Source organism: Phasianus colchicus, chromosome 3, assembly GCF_987193195.1.
Source record: "Phasianus colchicus chromosome 3, bPhaCol1.hap1.1, whole genome shotgun sequence".
Taxonomy (NCBI): Eukaryota; Metazoa; Chordata; class Aves; order Galliformes; family Phasianidae; genus Phasianus; species Phasianus colchicus.
In genome coordinates, this window is record NC_143438.1 from 46,873,518 (window position 1) to 46,885,964 (window position 12,447).

A 12,447-nucleotide genomic window follows, 5' to 3' on the forward strand; every position below is an offset into this window, starting at 1 on the left:
TATTTAAAGACCTTTCTGCAGTGGCTGATATCTTCCTGTAATGAGAACACATCAGAGTGTAAAACAGCAAATATGCTTCAAACTGTTCCCTCAGCAGAAGAATGATAAAGTCTGAGCCGTGGCTCACAGCCCTGCCATTCCTGCTGCTTAAGGTAACCTGATTCTTATTTATATTCAGCCTTTCCTTCCAGCTCAGTTTCCCTCCAAATCATGAGCCTTCCTCAAGAGCATGGCTTGTTGTCAGTTTGCTTGCCAAAGTCTGTTCTCTCCTGCTTTGAATACTTATTTTTGCAGTAGGCAGTAGGTAAACAATACATTTTAACCATCCCTTTGAAGCATGCTTACCCATCAAATTCACCAGGAGTCTGTGCTGACTTGGAGCCAGTTCTTCTTGATTGCAATTCATAATACAAATGTTGGTCACTCATTGGTATTTGTCCTTGTAGTCTTTGGTGTATACTTCAGCTAGGGCTTTGGAGTGGCAGTCAGTAGGGGAGGTTCTCCTTCAGTCCATTGGAAAAGTTCTCCTTCAGTCCATCAGGGAAGTTATCATCCAGTCCATTCAGGACACTATCCTTTGTTCCACTGGTGAGGTTCTCCTTCTCTCTTGTGCATCCCATGAGGACGCAGCCAGGTCTTCCTGTGCAGCACACAGGATGGATACACAGGCTTGCACTGAGGAAGTCTGGCATCAACACCTACAGTTAAAGACTGCTTTTCCCTTTTCCCTTTAGTCTGATACTGTATCGATGGCCAAAAATTTTCTGTCCCACCACACCAAGCTCATTCAAACCTTTATCCTCCCTTCCCTGTGCTGTCTGCAGGATGGGGATTTTCCAGTTCTTCATGCCATGCTCTGGTCCATCAGATGCATCTAAATACCAGCTGCAAACATGATGTGATCAGGTTTGTCAGCCAGTGGCTGAGCTTTCCCACACTTAGGTGTGACTGGCCTGCAGCACCCCTTTGGATCACATGAATGAAAATGGCAGCTCTTCTGTTTCTCTGTGAGTCACATGCCCAATCTGCAGCAAAACAAAGAGACAAGGTAAGGAGCAGTGCTTCCTGGTAATTGTGTTTTTCACGGTTCTCTTCACTGATCAGGTAACAACATAATCAGAGAAATTTGGGCCAGAAAAGCTCTGCTTGGGCATTGTGTGACAACCATCCCTTCCAGATTGCTATCTCCCAAGCTGCAACAGGTAAGTCATCACCTCACTGCTGCTGCTCCACTCAAGGGAAGGAAAAAAAAAAAACACACACACAAAAGAACATATATATATTAAAAGATACAGAAAAGCCAGGCTGAGTTATGGGATGCCTTCACTTCTGTTGGGTAAGCCTTGGTGCAGAGCCCTCTGTCATACCCACTCTGCGCCCAGCAGTCCTATGGCAGCATGCCTGGATTTTGCTATTTTCCAGCCAAGCAGAATGGAAGCAATTATGGATTTTGCCAGCTCTATTCAAAGCAGAGAAATGTTGGAGTTCTTCAGCACCGCTGGGGAATCCAGAGGTTGCTCAGTCCCAGAACATCCCTGGGAAGCTGCTGCTCTGTGATGTTTTATAGCTGCCAAAGCTTCATGGAACGGGAGAGTCTTTGTTCAGAGCAAAGGGAAAAAGCAGTAGGGCAGGGTGAGAAGGATGTTTCATGGGTCTGTCAGGTGTTTCATGGGGGTGAGATATCACGGAATCACACAGAATTGTAGTGTTTGGAATGGACCTCTAGATATCAAGTCCAACCCCCTGCTAAAGCAGGATCCCGACAGTAGGTCACATAGGAAGGCGTACAGATAGGTCTTGAATACCTTCAGAGAAAGAGGCCCACAACCTCTCTGGACAGCCTGTTCCAGTGTGCCATCACTCTGACAGTAAAGATCTATGTTACTAGTGCAGACAGCAGCATGCTGAGGCTCACAGCTGGGGTTGGAGGACAGAACGAGGGATCACAGATGTGAGGCACTAAAAGGCAACTCCTTCCCAAGCAACTATCCTGCATCCCCATGGGGATGCCAAGCCTACCAGTTATCCCTAGCTTTTAGCTGTACAAAAAGGACTATCAAAGACAAATCCTTAATACAGTGTGGCTTATTTTTCCTGTTGTATTGGCTATCAATGCTCAAAACTGCCGCTTGGAATTGCTTCACAAGTGCATGTTCAGCACTGGATCACTGTGGTTCTTGAACCAGAACTGTAATTGTTCCTTCTTTTGTTGTGTAAAAAAGTGTGTAGCATTCAGTTGCCAATGTATAGCAAACACTGAGCTGGGCTATGCTATTTGTCACCTCCTAGGGTGTCTGTTTTTTCTTTTTTAAGGGGGCAGGGGAATAAGTGTTTGTGGTAATAACTTACTGTGCTCATTGTTTTGCTCGTCTTTGGAAGAAAACTTTCCTATCATCTGGGAAAAAAAAAAAAAAAAAGAACAACAATACTGAGACTTCTTCAACTTGTAGATAGTTCTGGCAAAATCACATCTTCCCTGTGAAGTTTACACAGTTGAATTTTGTACTGTTAGGAAAGAAAGAAGACTTCACCCCAGCATTAACTGTCAGTTGTGTAATTTGGCTGAGACATAAAGATCAGTTATTTCCATGGAAAAATGCCTGCTTGCCAATCTCCAAGTGACTCCAGAAGAGCGATGCCTGAGCACCTGAATTTTAAATCACAGTCCTGTGTGAGAGGGTCCTAATGCTCTGACTCATCACACAATAAATACTGTGATTTAAATAGATATAATAACAAGCAATCTTTGTCAACAGTGCTGTATGCCTATACACATAACAAATAGCACCTTTGATAACTAGGTAGCATGGATCAATCCGAGTGGCTTTTTGCACAATCAACCTAATGCTTCAGCTGAGAGGGAGAGTTCCCTTTTGTTTACATATTTCCTGGCAATAGCATCATGACAACTGCAGACTGGCTGAGGGAATGCAGAGGGAACTGGGAAGCCAGCCACACGTTAGCAAATTGCGGTGTACTCCCTCACTTCTCACCCTTTGTTCAATTGACACGTGCTCATCTCTAAAAGGGGAAAAAAGCTGCGTGTGTATTGCCATGCAGCATTTCACTGCAGTGATTGGCGTCCACTGGCATCTCCCAGGCAGCGCTGAGACTCGGTGAGAAGCAATCCATCCACTGTGCTTGTCCTCAGCAAGCTGGTAGGATGAAAATAAAACCAGGAAACTGAGCCAAAGCAAAGAAAACCTGTTGAAGCATGCAAAGCTTGCCATTAGAACACAATCCATGCAGATTTTGTTTGTCAACAGTTGCTTTAGCCAATACAGCAATAGTCTGAAATGATTTTTTACTGGAAACATTTTCATGTCAAGCAGAACATGTGAGCTTACCATTAATGGTATGAGAGTTTCCCAAGCACCAAGTGAGAGTGATGCGAGTGCAAGCATGACACAGCTACTGCACCCAGCTGCAGCAGCTGCAGCACAGGGGAGGTGCTGCCCATTCTGCAGCAGGGAGACATTGCGCCGGAGGAGTTGTGTGTTTTCTCCCTGCCTTGCACTTATCCTAAGCCAGTCACCACTGGACCAGGGTTAAGGAATCTGCTCATGCACCAGTAATTGCACCCACCTGGGAGAGAGGTTTGGCATTCAGATTATCCAGCTTTATTCAGATCTCTACAGACCTCAGTTCTCTCCCAGGTTTTTCAATAGGCAAGTTGAAATTCTGCTCCTCGGGAGTCAGCACATTAAGTTTGCATTGCTCTTTCAGCATTGTAACAGGGAGCAGCAGTTGGATCAGATTTTTCATTCTTCTCTCAAAAGGTCAAGGAAACATGAAACTGCAAAAGCCTAATTCTTCCCTGCATCGCATTTGTGTAAACCCAGAGGGCAACATGGCAATGGTAATTTTAATGCTTTTATTTTTTTCTTTTTTCCTTTTCAATACAAAATCCTTTGCGCATCTGCTGACGGGTCACACAGCAATGCTCTTACTCTTACTCTTCTCACATTACTCCTTCCAAGAAGTTGAATTGCTCAGAGGAGCTGTGGTGCCCCATCCCTGCAGGCACTCAAGACCAGGTTGGATGGGGCCCTGGGCAGCTGAGCTGGCGGGGGGGCAGCCCTGCCCATGGCACGGGGTGAGACTGGGTGGCCTTTGAGGTCCCTTCCAGTCCAAACCATTCTGTGATTCCATGACTGTGATGAGTATTCACAGCACCCAAAAGGGTTTCAACCACTGTAAAGCAAGCATGGCAAAACAGGGGCTTGGCACAGCCTCAGCTGCAGTGGTGTGCTGGCTCCAGTGCCACACAGACACTGCCTGCAATGCTGGTCACCCATGTGCATGGCTGTTGTAAAACGTGACTGTCACAAGAAGGCATTCAGTGAGATAAACATTCCCGTGGAGTGACCTCAAAGCCCAGTTGGAGATGCTGCGTTGTGCAGCCTAAACATCATGCAACTGTTGATGTTTGCATCTCACGGAATTTACAATCCAAGACAGAGCCCTGCACCAGAATTAACTGCTGTGGTCTGTTCTAGATCTGCTTGCTATGGTCTCATTGCTCATCTTTGAAAATGAGTCGTGTGTTTTAAAGCATCATAAACAAGCACATTTGTCCTTTTACCCAGACTTCACAAGAAAATGTGAAGCAAAGCCTTCTCTCTAAAATTCCATCATCCTGACCAGAAACCAGTCTTATGATACAAAGCCCAAATCCAACACTTTACCTCAGCTGCAACACATGACAACATAACAGAGCCCTGTCGTGCTCCAGGCCCTTACCAGGTCGTAGTGATTCAACAGAAGCAGGGCAGAACATCACCACTGTTCTTCCTCGAACAGGGGACATGCTGTCCTTTAAACTTAACCAAAGGCAGTCCATGAAGAGACGCACTGATAATATGCAGACATGCATTGGCAGCTGGGGAGCAACCCGCAGTGGGTAAACTAATAATACATATATGGTATGGGCAGGCAGTAGGGAAACGACTTTTGGCCCAGCACCAAGCTTCAGAAAATGCTGCATGCTAGTGGTGTTGGCTCTTGGGAAGAAGACAGCAGTTTTACAGTCATGAGGGTCAGGCCCTGCCTGGCTCAGCCATGTCCCTCAGCAGCCAAGCTGAAGCCCGTGCAAGGAGCCACACTGCCCCACAAGTACAGCCAGGCCACGCTGTCACCCATCAGTCATGCACACACGGCTCCTTCCGAGTTCAAAGGCACAGTTGCAAAAGCCTTGTTTTTCGTCAAGCTGCTCCCAGGATTTATGGGCTGTCACCCATCTGGGCAGGCAGAGATGTTTACCTGCACCTGGTGTCAGCTGGGCTCAGTAACCTGATTACAACACTCCCACTGCTGCCCTTTCCTATCTCCCATCTCCATCTCCAGCGATAGAAATAGAAAATAAACAAATACAGACTCAAAACACTACCCGGACCCAAACCATCTGAGGTGTGGACCAAAAAGAACCCCTTGCGATCCCTTTTTCCGCTTCCACTACAGCGTTCAGTTCCATAAATGATCAGTTCTCCCCAAAGCCCATAGTTCATTCGAGCAGCTCCTTATTACAGCCCCATCACCACACACATACACAGCGGCAACTACAGAGGCTTCCTGCCCCAAGGCCTGGTTAATATTTCAGCCCCGGCCCAACACGGCCCGTACTTTGAGCTGCGGGCAGCACGTTATTGGCGATCCTGGTATTTGCAGGCTGGCTTCCACCAGTTGGGTGCCTCCTCTCTGTTACGAGGGAGCTGACACAAGAGAGCTCATGTCACATCGGAGCTCTTGATCTCCACCCACTTCAGTACAAATCCAGTTATGACTGCCATCAGTGTGACTTTGATTTCAGGACTCTTTGCGGGTGAGCCACGCTGCAGGCTCTGAGCTCAGCCGACAGGACAAAGGTCTTGTTTTCCTTGTAGTGAAAAGGTTCAGGGCCGGGCTTCTGTTTTAAGTTTTCGATTATCCCGGTAAATCACGAGGAGTAGTAAAGTACATAGAACAGAGATTACAGGCTGGTTAAGAATTATCACGGAGGTGAAAAAAACAAAGAAAGCCAGCACAACAAACCTGCGCCCGGTTTCCATAGCGCTGCCCCACATTCTGCCGAGCACCGTTCTGCACCTGCACAGCACCTGCAGCTTACGGAAAGTCTTGGAGCCCACTCTGAAAGCAGGGCGGAGCCTTCCAGCATCACTGGGCATGTCTGCCCAAGGAGCAACTGAGTGACAGACAGCTCACCCTGCTCTGCTCTCCTGACAGCTTCCTGTAGGTCCCTTAGCATTCAAAGTAAAGAGAATCAGGTGAGGTACCAAAGTCCAGCGTCACTTCATTCCTCCTGTGCAACAAAAATAATGAAGGCAAGGGAAAGTGTTTCCCGTAGCCAGTGTAAAGGGCAGTTGTTGTGAACACGGTCATGAAAGGACTCCCATGCTGAACCCAAACCGCCTCTCAGGAGGGTTTGCAAATTTTTTTGCAAGTCTAGAAATAAGGAAAAATCCCATTTTGCACAAAATTAAAGCCCTGCCTGACAGCCATGTGCCCTGCTGCACTGCTCCACATTCTGCATAGGCCAAGCTCTGTTGCAGCTCTGGCTCTGCTCGAAGTTCTCAAATACATTGTTTTGTCTCTTGCTGTCAGATTCACAGACCCACGTTCAGATTTTCCCTCGCTGGCAAAAGTCACGGGGATGTAGAGGCAAAATATGAACACTGCTGTCTCTGTGATGGTTTGGAGAACAGCAAATCATCTTTCCCCTCCCCTGCCAGTGTCCCCTCCTCTGTGCATTTGTGTAAGCACGGGCACATTTCCTGCAGTCCTTGGGCAGCAGATACATCTGTGCTTTGTTGCTTTACTTGATCAAAGGCAGATTACGCTGCTATCACCGGAACTGTTAAGATTTACACGTGGGCTTTTAAGATATCACTTTTTAAAGATCAAAACCTGATGTTTCCCAAGGAAGTGAGTTCAGACAAACCACAGAGCTCTGGAGTGTGTTTTCCTTAGTCATAGCTGAAAGGTTTGTTTCTTTTCCAGGGCTTTCCCAACAACACTAGGTCTCCCTTGTGAACGAGGGCCAGTGCAAAGCAAGGATGAAAGGCAGATCTGTGGGAAGCAGAGGGTCTGAAGACAAGTTCCCTCTGGGCTGAGCAAGCATCATGAAGCAGCCAGTGAGGTCACGTTTCCTGCCTAGGCAGAGTCACAAGCGAGTCACTCCTGAGGCAGATGCAGAGTCTGAGTAACAGCTGAGCTGCACTGCCCACCTTGCTTGGTCAGTCCCAAGCGAGGAAATCTGAGCCTACCACTGCTGTTGAAAGGAGATTCCTCACAACAGAAATAACAGTTGCATATGGCTGAAAAAAGGAGAGAAAATGATGCATGCCCACTACTAGCTGCCATGGATACTGTTCAGTGCACCACATCTGGAGAATCTCTCCTATGAAGAAAGGCTGAGGCAGCTGGTCTTGTTTAGACTGGAGAAGAGAAGGCTCTAGGGGAGAGACCTCATTATGGCCTTTCAATACCAAAGATGACTTATAAACAGGAGGGAGACTGACTTTTACACTGGCAAATAGTGATAGGACAAGAGGGAACGGTTTTAAACTAAGAGGGGAGATTTAGATTGTATTTAGGCAGAAATTCTTCATACAGAGGCCAGTGGGGCACTGGCACAGCTGCCAAGAGAAGCTGTGGTGCCCCATCCCTGGAGGTGCCCAAGGCCAGGTTGGATGGGGCCCTGAGCAGCTGAGCTGCTGGGAGGCAGTGCTGCCCATGGCATGGGATGGGACCAGGTGGGCTTTGAAGATATTCTATAATTCTATGATTCTAAGAGAGCATGGAGAATGGCACTGGTTGTGAGGGTGACTGGGCCCTTCCCCTCTGCCCCAAGTTGTCCCAAAAACAGCAGGAGTGAAGGAAAGCCAGGTGGCATCTCCTAAAGATTCAGCATATATCTATCATGCTACTGACCAGGCAAGGAAAGAAGCCTTCCACATTCTTCCTCCAGGGACACTGGGCCTGGGCAGCCAATGTGGAAACAAGTGCCAGCAGGCAAGGAGAGGACACTGGCTGAAGCTCCTTGTGTAGGGACAAGGGAGTCAAGGTGGTAGCTTTACCGCAGACAGTACATGCAGATGTGAACCTATAAACTAACAGGAAATGTTTCCAGGAGGTTTTTCCATGTATCTCCAGCTAGGGAAGAAAAACTTTTGAGGAAGCCTTTGCAGAAAGTTGGCAGCATTTCACTGAAAATACCTTGGCTGAACGCAAGCCAGCTGCACTGAACATGAAGAATGAGTTATAGCAGCAAGTGCCTAACTAGTATTTAATGTGATAACCTGAATTCACCTCTTGGTTGAAGTTGGCAGGGGAAGGCCTTTGCATGGGTAGTCCATCAAAACAGTGTGCTGCAACCAGAAAGGCCAAAACTGAAATCAGCCTCTGGGTTCTTTAAAATGCCTCTGAGTTTTATTACTCACTGCTCCTCTTTTAGGCTCATCTCTGTCACAGCACAGAAAGCAGAAGCTAGGAAAAAAATCTAGCTACACAGGGAAGATGTGCTTTCTCTCATGACCAGAAGCTGGTCCGTTTGCATCAGAGCGAGATTTGTTGTTGTGGTTAGTTTAGTATGGTAGCAGGGATCTTTTCCAACAGCACAAAACCAGACAAAAAAGTCTCTCACCTAGTTAAAGGAGCTACATGCAGCACTCAGCAGTCAAACAGGCAGAGAGAAGATAGAGGGAGAGTTCAAACAAGGAATGATACCACAAGCCCAGAAGGAAACGAAGTAAGACATCGAGCATAAGGTCAGGCAATCAGAACATTACAGGCTGGAAAAGGAAGTGAAATTATAGGCTCTGGCAAAACAACTGAATGCTTACTCAGTTGAATTACAAAACTCTTGTGATCTTCACCATCAGTTCTGTGTCTGGGATCCAGACCTATTTCCAAGGCAAGCTATACAGACAGATTCATGATGGAAGGTAGTGGATATGACATTCTTCCCACAACCAGTCAAGTGATTTTTTGTTTTCAGGGGTCTCAAATTGGGAGTTATTTACTTAATAATGATAGAGACTAACTTTCTCCTAAAGTAGCTGAACCCTTCCAACCCATGAAATGCCGCTGACAGAGAAGCTTAGGTAATATACACCAACAGGGCAGTGTTTCTCCAGCAGCACAGCAAAAATATAGAGGGGAAAAGACTCAGGGAAGCCATGCAAACATACATTTGTGCTGCAAAACCCACAGCACTAGGGCTGAGCTGTTCTCTGCCAAACAATTTGACAAAGGTTAACAACGTAATACTTGCAGTTTGTAAATGCACAGGTGAGGATTCTTCATTATGAGACCGATGCCACTACACATCTTGAGGCAGGGGAAACAGCCCCAACCCAGCTCTGTGGTCCAAAGGAAGCTGCCCAAACACAAGCAGGGACAGAAAACTGCCAGCTGCACACAATCAACCCATGCTCACAAGCCACTACTTGCCCTCCTTTAAATCACCATTTCAAAGTGCTGCTACCTATGTGCACATCTGTAGGTTCGTTACGCATTTATGTAAGCAGCTGAAAGTACAACCCTGACATGAATTCCAGCCAAAACCATGCTGTCCAGTGAAACAGGGATGAGCTGGGAGGTGTTTGTGACCAACTCGTATCTCATCAGCTGTGGGAGCTGGGGTTAACATCACACATTGCAGCACTGCACAGGGGTGTGCGGTTACTTTGCTGTGGGGAGCTGCCCCAGGCGGCGATCTGTGCAGCCAGACCCATGATATCTGCCAGTGGTAGTCACAGACCCCATTCCTCAGAGCCAAGAGAGTGGAGTGAATTGTAAGGCAAGGGAAACCATAGAGGGAAAGGTGAGCAAAACTGCTAAGTGCATGCCATGGCTTTGAGCTGTCGGCAGAGAGGGGTGCAAAACTTGGACACAGAAGACAGTCTGAATTTTGACTCTGTAGTGTAGCCAGGTCTGCTTCTTGTGACTGTGTTCAAACTCATTGCCATGGCAGGCAGCAGAGCAGACGCCAAATGGCACACAGCACATGTGGATGCAATTACTATGTCTGGAATAGCAACAGCTCAAAGTGACGCTTTGCTAGAGTGAGTGGCTCATCTAAGCTCTTTTCCTTTAGTCTGAACACTGGAGCTCACAGAGAAGAGCCGGCTAACCCAGGGAAACGGGACAGACGTAAGGTCTCTGGCAGCTGCTGAACAAGACTTAGAAAAAGTCATGTCCTGAGTAGCAAACAAGAGCTGTGTCTGCGCCAATAATCCCTACTTGGCAAAAGCCACAGGGAAAGTTGACAAATGCAATATGCCAAGAAGAGGAAGAAAAAAACAGAAAAACCAAATGAGCTTTAAAAGAGTTAGGAAGTAGTGCGGGAGCAACTCTCAAGTGCTAACAAGAAAAACGGCTGGAAAAAACACACCTTGATATGCAGCACTGCAAGTGCCCCAGCTGTTTGAGCGTGTTACAGATGCTGATCTCATGGCGAAAGTCAGTAGATGTGCCACATCCCCCCCAGCATCCCATGGGATGCCCCCCATGCACTCACACACACAGCTGCCAGTCCCAAGATCCCCTCCCTATTGTAATTATCCTTGCTTTGCACTGGGATTTATCACGTGCAGCTGCCACAAGTTGTTTACAAGACGCAACTGCCATGAAAACAAGTCTCCTGGCAAACTGTCTCATATTTGTTGCTCTCTTGGGTCACTCGGGCTCTGGCCAGCAGCACACTCTCCATACGGCACAGCACGGCACGGCACAGCACTGCTGGCCCTGCATTAGCAGCCATTCCCAGTTGGTGCATGCAGGCAGAGCTTGGGTTTTGACATCTGCCTCACAATTAGGTTTATCGCAGCAGCAAGAACAGCAAAACTGCCCCTGTTGGCTCATTGTTTCTTTTCACTGCTTTCTTCTTTTTTTCCTATTCCACAGCCAAACAAGCTTCCAGAAATAAACTTTCCCTTTGTTCTCACAGGGATGAGTGGCTGGCACAGGCAACCTTGCACTCGTTAGTCATTGGGACTCCTCCTCATTCTGGACCCTAGCTCTGCCTGATGCCCAAAATGTACCTTTGATAATTTTATCTGGAGTTAACTACAAGTTTTTGCTCTGAAAGAATAGATTTGGGCAAAATTTAGCAGTCTAAGAACCAAAGTATCACTAAGCAGAAACTGCCTTTACTTTTATTTTAGTGGATACTCAGTGAGTCATTTTCATTCCTCCAAGTAAAATAACACCTGCAGAGAGGGGAAAGCCATTTCACTGTGCACCAGGTGCTACTCCATTGGCTTATGGCTGCAGTTCTAGGTGTAGCCTTAATCCAGGTAATAATTAAAAAAACCAACAATCAGCCTCGAGCAAAATTGGTCACAAGTAAAGTCTCACAGACAGGTGTCAGCAAGATGGAAACGCAGCGCTCATCACAAGGGCAGGGCATTGGTTGTTAGACCAGTGTCACTTTGTGTGGCAGAGCAGCAAATGACAACAGCAGAGACCACAGGCTTTTACTTTCAGTGGAAACTGTTAACCTGAATGGCAAGTTTTCTTCCTCCTCCTATTTTCATTTAATTACTGCAGATGCTCTGGCAGAATTACAGAACTGATCAGCTCAGCAAGCAAAACTTTTTTTTCCTAAACTTTTCGACTTTTTTATTATTTTAAGGGGCAGATAAATGGAGAGCAAAGATCTGAGAATACCCTTTGATGATACGATCCCCTACATTTTCTCTACCAATCAGCACTTTGGCAACCTTCTTTGAAAAAGAAAGAACAAGGAAAAAGTCCAACTACTCAAACAAGGAAAAAACATTTGCTTGAGATGGTTTTTTCTTAGGCAGCGCCTGAAGCACAGGCATAAGGAATGTTGCAATAGAACACTTATGTGGACAAGAAAGTATCTTATGAACCTCTTAGCAAGGACAACACTTTCTGGGTGCCTAGCATCCGTTGAGAGCAAACATCTATGCCACAAAAGGATTTTCTTCAACTTCCCCTACTTTCTGCTCAACAGTGACTTCATACATACACAAAAGCCTATTTCGAGTAGATCATAGAAACATAGAATCATAGAATGGCCTGGGTTGAAAAGGACCACAATGATCATCAAGTTTCAACTCCTCCACCATATGCAGGGTCGCCAACCACCAGACCAGGCTGCTCAGAGCCACATACAGCCTGGCCTGGAATGCACCGAGATGGGGCATCCACAACCACTCTGGGCAACCTGTTCCAGTGCCTCACCATCCTCTGAGTGAAAAACTTCCTTCTAAATAGATAAAAAGGTGCCAAGGTATCCCAAGGAAAATAGCCTAAGAGCATAAATAATAGTATGTCCAGGCAAAGGGACAGTAATGAAGTCTCTTTTCTAGACTTGTGTGCTATTACTTGAAGATAAAACCCACAGCCACACCTGGCTATGCTCACAACAACTTTATTGGTAGCTTAATTTTAGTTAAAAATGTATTGTAAAAATTA